The sequence below is a fragment of the Sciurus carolinensis genome, chromosome 8 (genome assembly GCF_902686445.1).
Source record: "Sciurus carolinensis chromosome 8, mSciCar1.2, whole genome shotgun sequence".
In the NCBI taxonomy this organism is placed as follows: domain Eukaryota; kingdom Metazoa; phylum Chordata; class Mammalia; order Rodentia; family Sciuridae; genus Sciurus; species Sciurus carolinensis.
Genome location: NC_062220.1, coordinates 26,334,399 through 26,352,575, shown reverse-complemented (window position 1 = coordinate 26,352,575; position 18,177 = coordinate 26,334,399).

Here is an 18,177-nt window from a genome sequence, read left to right as displayed (position 1 = left end):
CATGAATAATAATGTTAAAATTAGTTACCATAAATGTGTTCAAGACTGGCTATAGCCATATGTGGGTTGTTAAAGCAAGAAACAAAGTAAGCGTTTAGCATTTTTTTAATGAGATGGTTTGTTATGGTTATCCCAGTGTTCTGTGAAAAGCTGAGCTGGCCTTCTTGCCAGAAAACAATTTTCCACTCCCAGCAACATGGTTTAAGAAGTATGTTAATCACTTTATGCCTTAAACATACAATAATTTTTTGTTTTGAAGATAATAAGACTTCTGCTTCTGGGAATGCAGAGTAGACCCACTTCTCCCCATTTCCTAGTGAGGAATATAATAAACAGAAATATACATAAAATAAACAGAAGAAGACTCTGAAAGGTGAAGAGATGAAGTGTGCTTCTTAAGAGCATGTTAGACCAACATACTGTCTCAAGATTCAACCTTGCAACACCTTGCTCTTACATATTAGTTTAATGTTTGGTTTTGCCCAAATAATGCCATTGGGGAAATGCTTCCTTGTCAGACAGTTCGGTGCAGGGCTCGACTGGTTTTTACTAGGCAAATCCCACCACTTTTTGCCTCTGTTCCTGATAATCTTGAATGGAAAAGGAAAACAAACTTCAAAAGCACATGATTAGTTGTGGAGTCATTCCCCAGGGAAGGTATGAGCCTCTGATGGCCTTGTTCTAGTCAGCTTTTCATTGCTGTGACCTACATTCCCAAAAAGAACAACTTAGAGGAGGAGGAGTTAATTTTTGCTCAGGTTTCAGAGGTTCGGTCCATGGTCGGCCAATTCCATATCTCTGAGCCTGAGGAAAGCATGACAGCCAAGAAATAGAGAAAGTTCTGCTCACCAAGGACAACCTACCTTCTCTGGTCACACCTTGACTGCCTACAGCTACCACCAGGTAATCCATTCAAGTAGATTAATCCACTAAGTAAATTACAGCCATCAAAATCTAGTCATTTCACTTCTAAACATTCTTGCATTGTCTCACATGTTTTGGAGAGAGACCTCACATTCAAACCATAACAGGCCTGATCACTGATCTATTCTGGCATGAGAAATTTCAAAGAAGTTCCAGAGCAATGAATTTTCTGTCTCCTTCTTAATGATAATTAACATTTATTGAGCATCAACTATGAGTAAGCATTCTTCTAAGGACTTTAAATAGATTAACACATTTAATAACCACCCCCTCTCATCCTTTTTAATTTGGGAAAACAAAGCAAAAATGGTTGCATAATTGGTAGAAGTCATAAAGAATGCAGGAGAACCAGCACCTAGACCTCAGGAATCCAACCTTCAGTCTTCTCCAACTTTGGAGAGAAAAGGCATAAAGTAGACTTTCTCATGGTTGGTCCAATGTTTGCTTCCTGAAGCTTCATGAGGCAGAGAGAGACACTTGGTATGAATCTGATTCCTAGGTTCCACCCAGTATGACTCCAAATTCTGTAGATAGGGTCTAGGAATCCATGGGTTCAAAGAGCACCCAGGTGATTCCTTTGTCTATGAAAGCTGGGCACTTACTGACTTAGACCATATTCCAGCTCCTACAAGTAAAACCCACTGATTTCTGAGGACGACTGACCAAACAGCCTTTCTAGATAGCACAATAGATTCCTTATCTTTCCAATTGCTAAAAATGGAAATCAGAGTTGGCAGGTGAGTATGGTTTCTGAATCAAGGATTCTGCAGGCAGATGGACCAGCCACTGAATGGTTAAAACCCTTGATAGAAAAGTCCCAATAGTTCCTGCTTGCTTAAGTGAAGCTTATACTATACTCTGGCCAGTATTCCAGACTATGATTACCTTCAGAAAACAAAACAAATATCTGAATGAACAAAAGAATTAATGAACAAATAAACAAACCTTACAAAATGTGCATGAAAATAGTATCTCCAATTTACCATTCATGTTAACAAATAGAATTTACCATTTATGTTGACAAATATCTTCAGAGTTACTGACATTTATGAGTGGCATTATTCATGTTAAAATAAAAAATGTTATCAAAGTTCATTTACCCAGATAGCATTTGTCTCCTGAGCAATATAAGTATATGTATCTTTTATAATGTTTTGTTTCAAAGTCAATCCCTTTCTCATGATAAAAATTGATAGAACTGAGAGGAGAATAGTGGGGGAATCATTATAAGTGTTGGACTAAAGGAACTAAATATGTCTTAGCCAGGTGTGGTGGAGCATGCCTGTGATCCCAACAACTGGGAGGCTGAGGAAGGAGGATGGCAAGTCTGAGGACAGCTTCAGCAAATTAGTAAGACCCTGTCTCAAAATAAAGAATAAAAAGGACCTGGGATGATGTGGCTCAATGGTAAAGTGCCCCTGGATTCAAACCATCAAAAGAAAGAACCTAAATACATCTTTACTGTGCAACAAGTGTTATTGAAGTAAGGGAGTGATTAGTATAAAATATCAATGTCTTAGTTGAAAAATAGTTTTCTGTATGACTTAGATTAGTATTTTAAAAAATCTTGGTCCAAGTCTAAGCATTGGTGGGTAGCTCTAAAGAGGATGAATGGGGAACATCATTTACTAGAACAGGATTAACATGAATTTTTTGAACCCAGAACTAAGGGGGATTAACATTTTTCCAAAGTTATGCCAAAATATCTCTATGTACTTGAATCTGGTACAAGGCTGTATCATTTGGACCACCTAGGGCCTCATACATAAAAATATCAGTGGCTTTGGAGTCAGTCCTAGATTCAAATTCTACTAACAGACTAATCTTGATTCAGTTTGTAATTTCCGAGAGTCTCCTTTTCCTCATCTATAAAATGGGCATTCTAATGAATATTTTATAAAATTCTTGGGGACTCATACAAATTTCTGGTGTGATTGCAAATTGGTGCGGCCACTCTGGAAAACAGTATGGAGATTCCTCAGAAAATTGGGAATGGAACCACCATTTGACCCAGCTATCCCACTCCTTGGCCTATACCCAAAGGACTTAAAATCAGCATACTACAGTGATGCAGCCATATCAATGTTCATAGTTGCTCAATTCACAATAGACAGATTATGGAACCAACCTAGATGCCCTTCAACTGATGAATGGATAAAGAAACTGTGGTAAGTATATACAATGGAATATTACTCAGCCATAAAGAAGAATAAAATTATGACATTTGCAATTAAATGGATGGAGTTGGAGAATATCATGCTAAGCAAGATAAGCCAATTCCCCCCAAAAAAGGCCAAGTGTTTTCTCTGATAAGTGGATGCTGATACATAACGGGTGGTGGGAGAATAGTAAGGGAAGAATGGAGGAACTTTGGATTATATCCAGGGAAATGAGGGGAGGGGAGGGAGCAGGAGATAGGAAAGATGATGGAATGAGACAGACATCATTACCCTATGTATATTTATGTTTACATGAATAGTGTGACTCTACATCATATACAACCAGAGAAATGAAAAGTTGTACTCCATTTGTGTACAATAAATCAAAATGCATTCTGCTGTCATATATAATAAAATAGAACAAACAATAAAAAAACTGTTGGGGATAAGAAATGAGATAACAAATGTTAAGCACCTAGAACTACATCATGTAATACCTATTTATTCTCTTCCCTATTTCCCACACAAGCAGCAACAGTTTCCAGGATTAAAAAGATAAAATAAAATAAGGCCAAATGAGGGTATATCCCCAATAAGAGACTCCGTTACATGAACTGAGAGGATGGAGGTATATGGAACTTGTATATGCAAACTTTCATTATACATTCAACATTCAAATAAAGTGCAAGAGAAGATTAATTTTGATCTTCTAGCTACTCCTAAAAACTGTTTCTTTAAAGTCGAATGATTGTTTCCATTATTAGAAGAAATAAAATTTCAGAAACAATAGTTAAAACAATATAAGCTTTGTGTTACTTTTAAAATCTCTATCTTCTTAAAAAGACTTCTAGGTACATACAGCAAAGTTTAGCTGTATCACAGCAGAATTTTTTTATGTTTCTCTGGAATTATAGGTAATGATGGAGCTCTGAAACCTCACTTCCCTTCCAGGCTGGGTGAAGGTGGTATGGCCAGCTTAGCTCTTGGTGGTAAGGTAGGAGGGGATGAACACAGCAGAGAAAACAAAGATAAAGGAAGGAGGACCAGGACAGTGCAAAATTAAGTGCAATCCAAAAGTAGCAACAGAACTCGGGTGCTTCTGCAAAGGTATCGCAGAAGTGATTATACCATGTCATCTTCCTCTTTAAGAAACAAACACCTGGCCATGAGATTTCCAATAGGCAAGGAGATCAAAGGTCACAAATAGCCTGCTGCCTGTGCTATCCTGTTGGCACATTCAATGTGGGCCTTAGTGAGCCTTGGGAGCTGTAACAAGCCCCATCTATTTCTGTTGGTGGCTGTTCCTCCATGAATCTCATACCTATATGCATTAACAGCCTGCTTTTCGATGGCCAAATCCCACCTACAGAGCTGTTTCCCTAAAGCAAAAGGTCTTGTCTTAAGGTCTGATGGGCTTACAGAGACTTGAACCACGATGGGATCACTGTGCTGTCTCTTAAGTCTTGGTCCAAATCTATCTCACTCTGAATGAGCTCTGGCGAGGTAGAGGACATGGAGCCCCCTTCCAACAGCCCAACAGCCGGGGGCACCTTGCCTTTGTCATGGGCACTGTCTCTCTTGCTCTGGTAGCTCAAATGGTTCAGAAAATCATAATGGTTTTTTTATCTGCTCTGAGCCCAAGTGCTATGGACCCTGGTCTTCTCATCACCCAGGTCTCTTTTGTCCATGCTGAAACATCATGTCCAGCATGATCAAGAGTCAAATTCCCAGTTTTGACTTCCAAGTTAGAACCTTGAAAGCCCTGGCTTTTTGTTTTAAGAGCCAGGTATTTTTGAAATAAGATATTTAGGGGATAGAGGATCAAGGAGGTGAATTTCAAGACTTTAGTTTGAATGCCAAGAGAAAGACTCAGAGTTCACTTACAGGCATCTAAACAATAAGCCAAAGAGTGGAGAAGCACACACGTGAATGTAACACACCAGATAATTTTCTACCACACAAGGCAGATTATAGGGTTGGAGAACAGAGGAAGAGGATTTCCACACTGACCAGGGCAACTGACCTACTGTTTACATGGGTATTTGTAAAAATTTTTAAAAAGCACCCCCTCCTCAAGACATGTGACTTCTATTTTCCAGAAATCATCAAAATAGATGTATAAATCAATGACATCTGTGATGCATATAGGGATCATATAGATGTGACGCTGTTGTACCATAACCATTGACTAGGGGACACATTCTTCCCTACCTGCTCCCCATGGGTAAAAACTACAGAGGGAAATGAATTAAAACTCTTCAATAGGTTGGAGGTTTAAGACCAGAGGGGAACTGTGCCCTGTGTGGCATTCCAGATCTTTGGAAGGAAGCAGCCTCAGCATATTCCCCACCAGCGTGAACTGTAGTAGAAGAGAAGCTGCCGGCTGACCTTTAAGCAGAGACAGATCAAAGGCCTCAACTCGAGATCTTCGAGAAATCCAAGGAAGCACTGAAAGAGCTGAAAGTCAGCAAACTGAAAGTCAGCAAAGCTACTGTGGTTCCAGGCAAGCTGACTTCTAGCTGAGGCAGCAGATGGACCATAGGGAACAGGAGAATGTTGCTATCTTGCAGCATAGCATGTCCTAACAAGAGCCATGGTTGGGACCCCATCTGGAGAGGGAGATGCCCAGCTTCTAGGGAAGCTCACCTGTGTGCCCTGTTTTTAAGAGAACAGATGATGAACCACTTGGATGCAGACACCCACCAAGGATCAAGGCAGCCCACATGCCCTCGTAGAGGTCAGGATGATGGACAAGTCCCTCAGCAACTTAGATTACATCCAGGGAGAAGAGGAGAGGAGGAAGGAGGACTGCATTTGACAATGGTTGAGTTACTTTGAATTGATAGGAATAACTTTCCCCCTATGTATTTTGTTCTAGATTAAAGACCATTATATTTTTTTGGCCACTTGAATCTTGTATGTTAATATCATGTCTTGCCACACTCATTATGTATTTCTCAGCTATCTTCTCTCACATCTCACGTCTCTTTCTGCTGAAGGTCAGAAATTCAGACTTCATAGTCAACCCCAAGAGGAACATGAACTTTGTGAAACTGCAGACTTTTGCTTTTAGCTGTGAACATTCTCCACTCCTTTCAACCTGTCTGTTCTCTTAGAATCACAAGAGGTAAATTTTTTTCTAAACAACATGGTTGTTTAGAAAACTGGAATTAGAGGGATTGGAAACCAGGTTGTATTCCTGCCTGTAGTGGACAACAGATGAACCTATACCCAGCCACGCATGTCCAACGTGACAGTGAGGGAGTGGCAGGCATGTGAGGGAGGACATCTTATCTCACAGCTGTCCTTGTGCTTTTTTAACCTGGTGTTTCAACCTGGAGACAAAATTCTCCCATGAATGTCCTTCTCCAAAGTGAGAGTGATTCAGATTAAGCATGGAGTCTACAGTGCTTACTGTTTAACTTGAGGAATAAAAGATAAAATGTTTTGTTTTACAGACTTATACTTAACAACTTCAAATTTTACATTCCTTATGAAAATGAGTAGTTTTACCTCCTTTCTCTACCCAAACTGTGGCTTGCACACAATTCCTATCACCTTTATTCTTTTATATAATCTAACACTGACATCGTAATGCTCTGTGGAATTTTCATAATAATTTCTAATATTTATTGTTTTATGTATTCCAAGTGTCACATTTACTTATGTCAGGAACTAGTCTGAGGACCAAATAAATTAGCTTACTGAATTCTTGCAAACCTATGACATAACAAGCATTATCATTCCCATTACACAAATAGAGAAACTGAGGTAAGTAAAATAAGATCACACAGCTTGTGAGTTTCAAGCCCATCTCTAAACCACACGAGTTACATATGTAAGTTTAGTCTTTAGTGAGCTTTGACTAGGGATTTTCTTCTGTCCCTACTATCCAACGTAATGGGTAACAAGTGATTATTGATTTGACTTGACTTATGGAAATAATGTGGGAATAATACAGGAATTCTGTCTTCTCCTGCCCTTTTTGTAGATTTAAAAAAAAAAAATCTTCTCATTTTACTAATGGTTTGACAAAAGAATCTTACTATTCTGGTCATCTTATTCTGGTTCCTGATGGACTATATATCTAGGAAAATTAGTCTACATAGTATATATGTGGTAAGAACCAAAGCTTTGATTTGACCTCTCTGAAACATATGGTAAAACATCTGACTTACTGGGAGGATTTTTTTTTGTTTAAACCAAGGTCTAAACTCTACTTTCAAAATGAACATATCTTTTCAAAATTTTCTTAGTACTTTGTAGTTATATGTAACATTAGGATTCATTCTGACATAATCACACATGCATGGAACGTGGTTTGCTCCACTTCAGTCCACAGTACTTCCCCTTTCTCTCCTTCTTCCCTCCCCCACTCCCGTGCTTCCACTCTACTGGTCTTCCTGCTATTCATTATCAACTTTTTAAAATTGGTACCTTATAGATATATACATAAAGGTGAAATTCCCTGTGGTACATTCATTTATGTACATAGTATAATTTTCTTGCCATTTGTGATACACATTTATTCCTGAAAAATCATGTAATAAACTGACTCAAATTTCAACAGCATTTGGGAATTTTGTTTCTTAAAGATACTGCATATTGAAACTTTCATAAAAGAAAAACCCTATTACTTGTAAATCTATGTAATTGCACCCATGTCAGTCTCCTCAGAAAAGGCAATGATGTTCCCAATACTGCAGGCATGAGTCCCTAGGCATGGTAGTAATGTAAATGGGTGGCATTTTGCCCTTCTAAAGTCAGAAAGAGCTTTGACCTGAACTGTCAGGAATGTTCTACAGTTTCTCCTATGAGGCTCTTCTTGGGATCCCTTTTGGAATATAGCCATCATCACTCTCAAGTTCCTGGGTGAAACATGGAAAGGAAAAAGAGAAAGGGGGTGGTTGGAATGGATTTGCCCGATTCACTTTCTCTCTTGCCCCTTCCCCCAGCTGACTGACTGATGGTCTTCACCTGTAAGCTCAGGAATTACCTGCCCGTGTGTTCATAGCAGCACTGGAAGTAATCCTTCTCACCCACTGGGTCACATAGCGGAGTCTCATTCAGGACCCAGTCATAGCCATTGCACTCTTGACCACCATCTTGTCTCTAACCCATCTGCATGCTTCCTTTATGCCCAGCTGGGTCCAGTGGGCTGGGGTCTGGGCATCTCTCAAGTTGAAACGCAACCTTCCTCCCAGTCATGGAACTTTGTGCCAGCAGGAAAATACCAAGGGAAGGGGCCAGGAGCTTGATCTGAATAGACCGTTCCTTGTCATCGGTGGTGGGATGTGAGACTTGGATATGAGCTTAAGAGAAAGGGTATGCTTTCAGCCTGCCTTGGCACAAGCTTCCTAGCTGCTTCTTGTGACAAAGGAATCCTCCCCTCCGAGGCTTTACTTTAGGGTTTGCACATTGTTAACAAGGGGATTCTAACTTCTGTGCCTATATTTCCTGCAAGACTCTTGAAGAGATGGCAAGTTGCTTCAAGACAAATGTGCTATATATTAGGAACTTTTGATCAAATACTGCTATTTTTACTCATGAGTCTAGACTCCTAGCTCTCTGGAATAATTTATTATTATTTGTTATAAATATAATTCAACCTTTGGAATATAAGTTGTATTCTGTCACTTCTAAAAGTTCTATTTAAATGCTACTAATTAGTATAGAATATTGGATAGCTCAAAACACCCATATCTTAGGCTAAAATTATTGTTGAAATACACTGCCTTTATCTAACTAGGTTAATATTCCAAGTTGTTGTGCATGGGTCGTTTTTGTTTGTTTTGTTTTGTTCTGAGTGAAAAGTAAAAGGCTGAGCTCTGAGAACTGAAGCTGATGAGTATTTGCCTATATTTCCACAGGTTGATTCTGATGAGGACAAACATTCATCATTCACAGCCCAAGGTGATATTTTGCTTTTTAGTAAGGAACTAACAACATCTCCGATGGTTCCATTGATCTTCTGCTCACACCATCCTCAGACTATTCTTTACTTCTTAATAACAGTTCTTTTCTCCTTTCTCAGGAAGAATTGATTTTTCAGTTTAGTCCTTATGATTCACAGAAGAAAGAATATGAAGATTTTTGCCTTTAGAAGATGAGAGATCATGAAAAGAATGTAAAATTAAAATGGATCCTTATTTTTAATATGATATCCTTTCTGAAAAAATCAGTATTTTTTTTTTAAATCATACCCCTTAAAATTACTGCAAATACATCTGGCAATTCTAAATCAGGGCAAATACATTTAAGTTAACTTTATTTCAATTGAAAAAGGATAACAATAAAGATCTTTCCAAGAAAGAGAGAGAAACATGAAGGTATTAGAGGACTTTTGCAGTAAAATATATTTGTGATAGCTTTCCAGTTTATCCTAATGCCAAGAGAAGCAACAGTAGCCAGAGTAGTAGGAGTGGTGGCAGCTAATATCGGGGTGCTTGCTTACCACCTGCCAGGCCTCTGCTGAGGTCTTTAGGTGCTCATTTCCCCTAATCCTCAGGGAAACCCTAAGAGACAAATACAGATGCTCCTCCACCTAGGATGGGGTTACAGCCTAATAAAACCATTGCAAGTTGAACACACTGTATGTTGAAAAAGCATTGAATACACCTAACCTACACAACATCGTAGTTCAGCAGGACAGTTCACTGGGGAGGATCAGTGGTTCATCCCTGTGGCTGACTGGGAGTCGCAGCTTGCTGCCACTGCCCAGCATCAGGAAGGAGTATAGTGCCACATATCACTAGCCCAGAGAAAGATCGAAATTCAAAGACTGCTTTTACACCATTTGTGTTAGTCAACTTTGAGTCACTGTGACCCAACTATCTGACAATAACAACTTAGAGGAGGAAAAGTTTATTTTGGGCTCACCATTTCAGAGGTTCAGTCCACAGTCAGCTGATTCCATTGCTCTGGAACTGAAGTGTGGCAGAACATCATGATGAAAGGGTGCAGTGGAGGAGAGCTGCTCAGACCATGGCGGTCGAGAAGTAAAGAGAGAACAAGCAAGGAGACAGGGACTAAATATAATCCTCAAAGACACACCCCAGTGCACTACTTTCTCCAATCATGCCCCACCTGCCTATGGTTACCACAAGTAGTTCATTCAAATCATTAATCCATCAAATGAATTAACCTACTGATGGGGTTACAGCCTTATGATCTAACATTACCTTAAAGTTCCACCTCTGAATCTTGCTGCATCGGGGAACGTGCTTTTAAAACATGAGCTTTTCATAGGACATTCAAGGTACAAATCATAACATCATTGTAAAATTGAAAAATTCCAATTTAAACCATGGAAAATTGGGGAACTTCTATATAGTCTTCCTCCAGTATTCTCAGATGATTGGTTTCAGGACCCCCTTAAAAAATAAAATCTGCAGGTGTTCAAATCCCTTACATAAATTGGCATAATATTTGTGTGTTAGCTTTCTGTCCCTGTTTCAAATACCTGAGATAAATCAGTAATGAAGAAAAAAGGTTTATTTTGGCTCACAGCTTCAGAGGTTTCAGTCTATGGTCTCAAAGGCAACCCCCAATGACATAACTTCCACCTTGTGGGGTGGAGACCAAAACTTCAACAATGGACCTTTGGGGGATTTCAAGATCCAAACTATAGCAATTTGCATATAGTCTTTGCACATCTTCCAGAATACTTTAAATCATCTCTATATTACTTATAATGCCCAATGCAATGGAAAAACTAAGTAAGGAGTTTTTATGATATGTTGTTTGGGAAATAATGACAGAAAAATAACTGTACATGTTCAGAACATACACAATTTTTCCTAATACCTCCAATCCACAGTTGTTTAAATCAATGGATGCAAAACCCACAGACACAGAAGGCCAACTGTACTATTAATGTTACTATTATTCCCATTTTGCAGACAAGAAAACCAAGTCTTCAAAAATTTAAGTACCTTGCCTAAGATCCACATAATTAAAAAGTGGTAAAGCGGGTCCCAATCTGAACACCTGCTTTGGAATATTAGGACTGAAACAGTCCTTAAATGATCTCTAATCCAAACTCTTCCAGTGCAAATGATTCAATCAAGGGCTGTATAGTTAGAATTAGTGGAAGAGCAGGACAAGAAGTCAGGTCTCCTGACCTCTAGATTAGTGTCCTTGACACTATAAAAGGTCAGCCCTTATCCTTGGTGGAATAGATCTCATATTCCAATTTCTAGAGTTAAAAAAAAAAAAAGCCACCATGGGTACACCATCAAGCACACATAAATACAACCAGTAAGAAGCCACACTGGAGGGAAGAAGCCACCAGGTGAGCCCCTGGTTATTTCCTCTACCTGCCATCTTAGGTGGTATCTGGGTGCTGTGGAGGAAGAACCATCCCATGCAGGGCAGCCCTGGGAAAACTCTGGAGACTTGAGTTTATATGGTTGATATCCACTGAGGACAGGAATTTGAGTGGCCCAAAGAACTGCCATCAGTAACAACTTTCCAGAATTTAGCAATTATGAATGAAAAGTATATAAACATACTAGAAGTCTTGGGTATGCCTTTATTTTCCTTAGGTAAAGAGTAAAATTTCTGCATCATCAGGTGGAATTATGTTTGATTTTATAAGAAACAGCTAGAAGTGTTCCAAAGTGATTATACCACTTTGCATCCCCAGCTACAACAAATGTAGTTCTGATTGCTTCATATGACCACCAACACTTGGTGCTGCCAGTTTTTATAATTCTGGTAGTTAAAACTCATTCACAGAAGTTCCCATCCATTTTCCTCTGATAATTTTGAGGACCAAAACAATGATTTTGTCTCTTTTTAATCTAACAATATCATTCACTGGGCACTTACATATCAGGTACTGTGTTAACACACAACCCCATCTTATGGGAACTCCTGTACTGTTATCATTCTACAGATGAAACTATTGAGACACAGATGATAACCTCATTAAGGCCACATGTCAAGTCAGTGATACCACCCATGTTTGACTGACTGCTCCAAAGTTCCTGGTCTTAATCTCTGCTATCATCCTGAGGTTGCTGGAACAGAAAGGGGTTTCACATTTGGAGCTAGTGCCTCCCGTGCTTCTGCATAACAAAGTGTGAAATAACTGAAGCAAGTTCGAAGCTTAATAAGATCCATAGAGCCACACATAAACCACCTGAATGCCCAGCTGTAAAGTTTAGCCTTCTTTCAGACTTTAACCATAACAAAGTAGCTGGACTTCCTATGCCTCTTTTTGTCTTGAGAAGGTTTCACTTTTATTAACTTGTGTTTTCTAGGAAAACTAAGTTAAGTGAGTTCAATGGATTCCACTTTATTCATAAACAAGAAGATGGCAGCAAAAGTAAGATTAGTGTCTATGGCCAAAAACATGTCAGATCCATGTCCCAATTTGTCTTATCCTATTAAACCATACTCTCATTCTATTTGTGCTTTAATGCTCTTCACTTTTATTAACTTGTTCACTCAAAATAAACTGATTTTTTTATGGGAGCTGCAGAAGAGTGACTGGCTTAAAAGCAAACCACTTCCCTTCTTTGAGTTCCTTTATCATCTTTTCAACTTACATGAGAACCCAGAGCTCTGAAAGAAAAAAAAAATTAATGAAAGTGTAATACTTTTTAAAAAGTTTCATTATTCATTAAGCACTTTCTTCAGTCAAAAAAAATCAGTCCTTTCATAATGGATTTTCTCAGGTTACATAGCTCTAGTTCTTAATTCAGTCTCTTTGATTTTATGCCTATAATATAGTGCTGATGTGGGCAACTACTGGAAATAGTTATATTCAAGACGATGATCCTCCAATTATTTCAAGATACTTCCTGGGCAATTAATCAAGAGAAATAATTTCTGACATTCTGTTGAATTTAATGTGCTGTCAAACATTTTAAATAGTCAGCAAATATCTACACTATGAAGTATAAATGGGAATACTTCTGAGCACAGTGAACTTTAAGTCTTGCCCTCACTGTTCTTTCTTTCGTAACCTCAGCCTTTCTCTGTTGAATGCAGGACTTCTACTTACTTTAAAAAATGGAACCAAATAATAGTTGAAGCCCTTTCAGAAGATTAGTAATACACTACTGTGTTTGATTTATTATGCACAATGATAAAAATCATATATCATGGAGTAGTGAGAGTCAGGTAAGTAAAACAATACCAAACTGTTTACTTTTAAGGGTTGTTTTAACCTAAGAAACTTGTGTTTGCATATATCATTTTCAGATTCCTCCTAGTGCTATAAACAAAAACTTGCATAGGAAATTAATGATATTATTTGCATGAAATCTGATTTTTACACAATACTTCACAATATTTGGATAAAATAAAAGTGTCAGAGAAAATTATTAAAGCAATCAATTAAATGAAATTGCCAATTGTATCTCCTTCTTAGTTGAAAACAATTAGGATACTAAAAACTGACATAGAATCAAATTCAAGGTTTGCAATTTTGAGAATCTTTTCAATTCAGCTCAAAATTGGTAAACTGTTTATTAAGCACTGGCAATTGAGGCTTTAATTTTTTCCTTTTCTCACAAACAAGCAATGAAGCTGCTTAAAAGGGAATTATGCCGATGAGTCAAGCACCATGTTGTTTAAAGATGAAACTGAAATCTGACTCACAAGTTGGAGTGGAAGGACTTTGAAAAGATTATTCATATTAACCATGATGTGTCTCTTCAAGTTTGGGGCTATGGAGACTTTTGGTCTGACTTTTGCTTATATTAGTTTCCTCCTGCTGCTATAACTAATTACCACAAACTTCATCATCTTACAGTTCTGGAGGTCAGAAGTTTCATTAGGCTAAAATCAAGGTGTGAGCAGGGCTGGGTTCTTTCCGGATGCTCTAGAGTAGAACCACCCTTTGCATTTCCCATCTTCTGGAGTTGCCAGCATTCCTTGAAAGGTTCACTGGAGCCTCTTCTTCCCTCATTATATCTCCTCCTCTTTCACATTTATGGATCCTTATAATTACATTGAGTTCACCTGAGAATTCAAGATACTCCTCATTTAGGATCAATAACTTAATAAAATTCCTTCTACACAGTCCCCTTTTCCACGTAAGTAACATGTTCACAGGTTCCAGGGATTAGGTGTGAATATCTTTGGGGATGGGGAGCAATTATTCTACCAACCATGCCTGAAGAGTATCTGCTGGCTAGCAGCTGGGAGGTAAACCAGGGGAGGTTTCCCGTTGGGCAATCTGCACTCCAAGACCATGTGAGGGCAATTATGCCTTGGCATCTTGCACTAGAGAGACAGTCAGACATTCAGTGTGAGGGGGAAGACAAGCCTCAGAGTAGAGACACTGAACTAGGGAAGCCAGATCCAAACTCTTCATGTAGGAGCCTGAGGGCTGGTGCTGGTCCAAGAACTGTTTGTTACTGGTCAATGATAGAAAAAGTACAGAAATGAAAAGTAAGCTTTTAGGAAATTTTATAGCAGTTTGACAGATTAATTTTATGATTATTGAATATTATCATTTAAAATGTGGGTTTCTATTTTGGAAACCTTTCTTTCACTTCATCTTCCCAGCAATTATTTTTTACTATGTCTTTTCAAAAGTGTTAGTCCATGACATTTTGAAAACTAAAACAAAACAAAGCAAAAACAAAACCCTATGGTTCATCACCCAGCTGATTTTTTAGGAAGCCCTGAGCTAGCGGAGAGTATGTTACTCACAAAAATGGGTGAAAGACCCCCTGAGAATATCCAAGAGGAGAGAATAAGCTCTAAACACCTGCCAGGCCCACAGAGGCCCCACCAACTCATTACACTCTTAGTTCATTAAGGACCCCACCCCGTCAGCTATGGAAAGGAACCTGCAGCTCCCTTTCCTTCAAGGCAGCTTTCCCCAAGCAAAGGGAAAGAGGAAGTTCAATTTTAAATCAAGTTCAGAGTTTTCATTATTATGAAAGACTAGACATTTTAATTATTGAATTGGGAATATGCTATGTGATTTAAAATGAACATAGGAGTTTTGCATTCTATAGCACAGTGAGTGAGCTCTGCCTAAGTTTTCATGCAAGAACAAGGCAAGAACAAGTCCCACGAACCATTTGAAAGGAACATTTGAAGATCAGAATAGAAATTATTCTATGGCTTCATCCCTCAAGTTGTGATTGTTCAAACTAATAATTACGTAACTCTTAGAGACAGGTCAACTTTCTTATACAGCCACATGTAATGATTTAAGGCAGGCACTACTGTGTTATCAGGCTAGGTAGTTCTTTACTATGAGGGGCCTGCCCTGCCCTCTGCATGCAGGGTGTTGTCAGGATGCCTCACCTATAATCTCCAGCACTCCCACCCCAAGGTTTAACCACTGAAACTATCTCCAGAAATTGCCAATGTTCACTGGGGGGTAAAATGGACACCAGTTGAGAACCACTGATATCAGGAAAGCAGTTTCTTCTTCCAGTCCCTCTCCCCTACAATCAAGATTCGAAGATCTGAAACTCAGTCATTCAACACAATCAGTGTCCATTTCAGGCATTCTCTTTCAATTCTCATATGAGAAAGGGCATTGAACCATTTCCAGTCATTGATGCATAAAGTGTGAGCAGGGTCATCAGATTTCTTTCTTTTACAGATTTGCCAATTACTGGTTCACTGATTGTATGAAGCCCAGGTGAGAGTGAGGCATGGAAATCTGGGGGAAGTCAGCTGGGCCCTTCCATTTCCAAAACGTCTCTTGAGCCCATCTTCTCCCCAGCTCCTAATACCAGGTCTCCCTGTGAGTAACTCCACCTCTCATCTACATTATGGCAATGTAATTTTACCATGTTCTCCTGCAGGGTTTTCATGGCCCTCAAACATGGTCCTCATTATTCTTGGAATGATCTTTCTTTAAAAAGATCATTTACATTCAGAGTAAAACAGAAAAACTCCTTAACAGGACATATTTCCTAGTCTCCATTCATACTGAACTATTTCTACCCCAAGCCTCTGCCCTTGCTGCTCCTTTCTTTCTTTTGTGACCCCTCGGTTTACTAAAAGACTCCCACTCAACTTGCAGTCTCAACTCACACACTCCAAGTTCTTGAAAACCCTTCTGTGTCACTCAGCAATACTTAAGTGCTCGTGTTTCCATGTTGCCAGATAACAGTGAGCACAACTTTACTGTAGCATTTACCTCTGGTTTTTGTTTTGTTTTGTTTTTCTTATTAGGCTCCATCTCCCCCAGACCATGAGTTCGCAGGAGGTAGACTGCATTCTGATTGCTTTCCTGGAGAAGCCCAGGACTCATCTAAACTCCTCTTTGTCTTATTCGGCCATTCACCAGCTTGCTTTTACCTGGAAGCCAGGTAGACCTTCATTTAGAGCTAATGACATCTGTTCTCTCCCACCTCCAAACTTCCATGGGGTTTTCTCTCCCATTTGCTATGCTCTTCCTCTTTTCTTCCTTGTTCTCTGTCCCTGAAAATTCTGCTCTACCTCTTAGTTAAATGCTACTGTTTCCAGGAACTTTCCCTGAATTTGCAGATCAAGAAGTTCCTCTGTTTTACTTTTCCATGGCATTCTGTGCATCTTTTAATGCCATTTTGTATTTATTCTAATTTAGTTTGACATGCATTATTAATTTTCTACACAAAATCTCACCAGTAGGGAAAAAAATCAAAATCAGTCACGTTACGGCAAGCCTGTAAGAACACAGAACAATTTTGGAAGATTCTGTCATGTTAAGATTTGGGATAAGAGTCTCTGGTCTTTAATTCATTGTGGTCCACAGTTCCTGCTCAGATTCTCATCATCCAGTTTGTGGTTCATTCCAAAACAAAAGGCTCTGGTGCTTCACACCAAGCTTTAGGGATCCTTCAGGCTGGGTGTCATGACAACCAGGATTCTCCCCCAAGTGGCACCCTATAGCCACTTTCCTCTGAGGCCCCAAAACTTCCCAGTGCCCCAGATTTGCAACATCTACTTTAACCTCCAAACCCTAACATTTGCAGGGGCCAACACATGAGCAAAATGGAGGCTTATATAACATATGTCCAAATATTTTCAAAGTTACAAACCAAGTCAATGAGCTGTTAAATAAAATGTGTTCTATCATTCTGTGCTCACAAATACACCTCTTATTTTATTAGAAGGTCAAATTCAAATTAAGAATTCTTAGATATGAGTCCCAGGAGCCCAGAATGTAGTCAGAGAAAAGGGCTTAGTTTCCAGGTATACACGTTCCCTTGGATCCACAGCCTCGTCATGCTGGCAGAAAACAAGTGACCAAATGAGGACCCGAGGGCCCTGTGAAGCTTGAATCCAAGGCAGGGACCTCTCTTACTTTAGTCTAAAGTCAGTCCTGGAACTAATTCCTCAGTCCACAACAATAAGAATACCCCAAAATAAACTCTTTCTACATACTAAACAAATTGAGACTTGACTATCAATGCTAATTTAATGGATAGGATATATGGAAGTCAAGCTAAACAGCCATCAGGATGTTGCTAAACTAATATACCACTCACTGTTTCTCAAAGTTGTATAAAAATTATCAACAGGTCCTATGAGGAGAAGGTTTTCCAAAATGAAATGTGTGAAATAATATTTTCAAAGTGAACATTCTTTCTTTCTCTTAGAACTTCTAAGAGACTTAATATAAAAATGTAGTCTTTGAGCCTCCAAATAGACAGTGATATTACCCAAATTTGAGTGTTATGTATGTGTGTGTGCACATTGCCTATACATATATGCATAATGTACCTCTTGGCACTAGAATTCTGAAAGTGCTATTCATCAAGTAAAATGCAACCACTTTTATCAGTCATAGTTCTTGGGTGTAAATGAACTATTTATGGCCGGTTTAAGAAACAGAGGAATTAAATAGAAGGATAACAAGGGAACCCTCAAGTCAGGCTTGGAAAGTGAGCAGGGTGGAGGATAGAAACCACAGCAGGAAGGACCCTGTCCGTACACTACTATTACTGAGATAAATTAACTCCCAACAATATCTACTTCCTTATGTCATAGGGAAATGCTTAAAAATAGATGAAAAGACAAAAGTCAATGCAAAATAATGTGAGCCCAGTTCTACCAAAAACAAAGACAATGTAGAAACAGTCTTGAAGGAAACTACAACAAAATGTTAACAGTCTCTTCTCTAGGT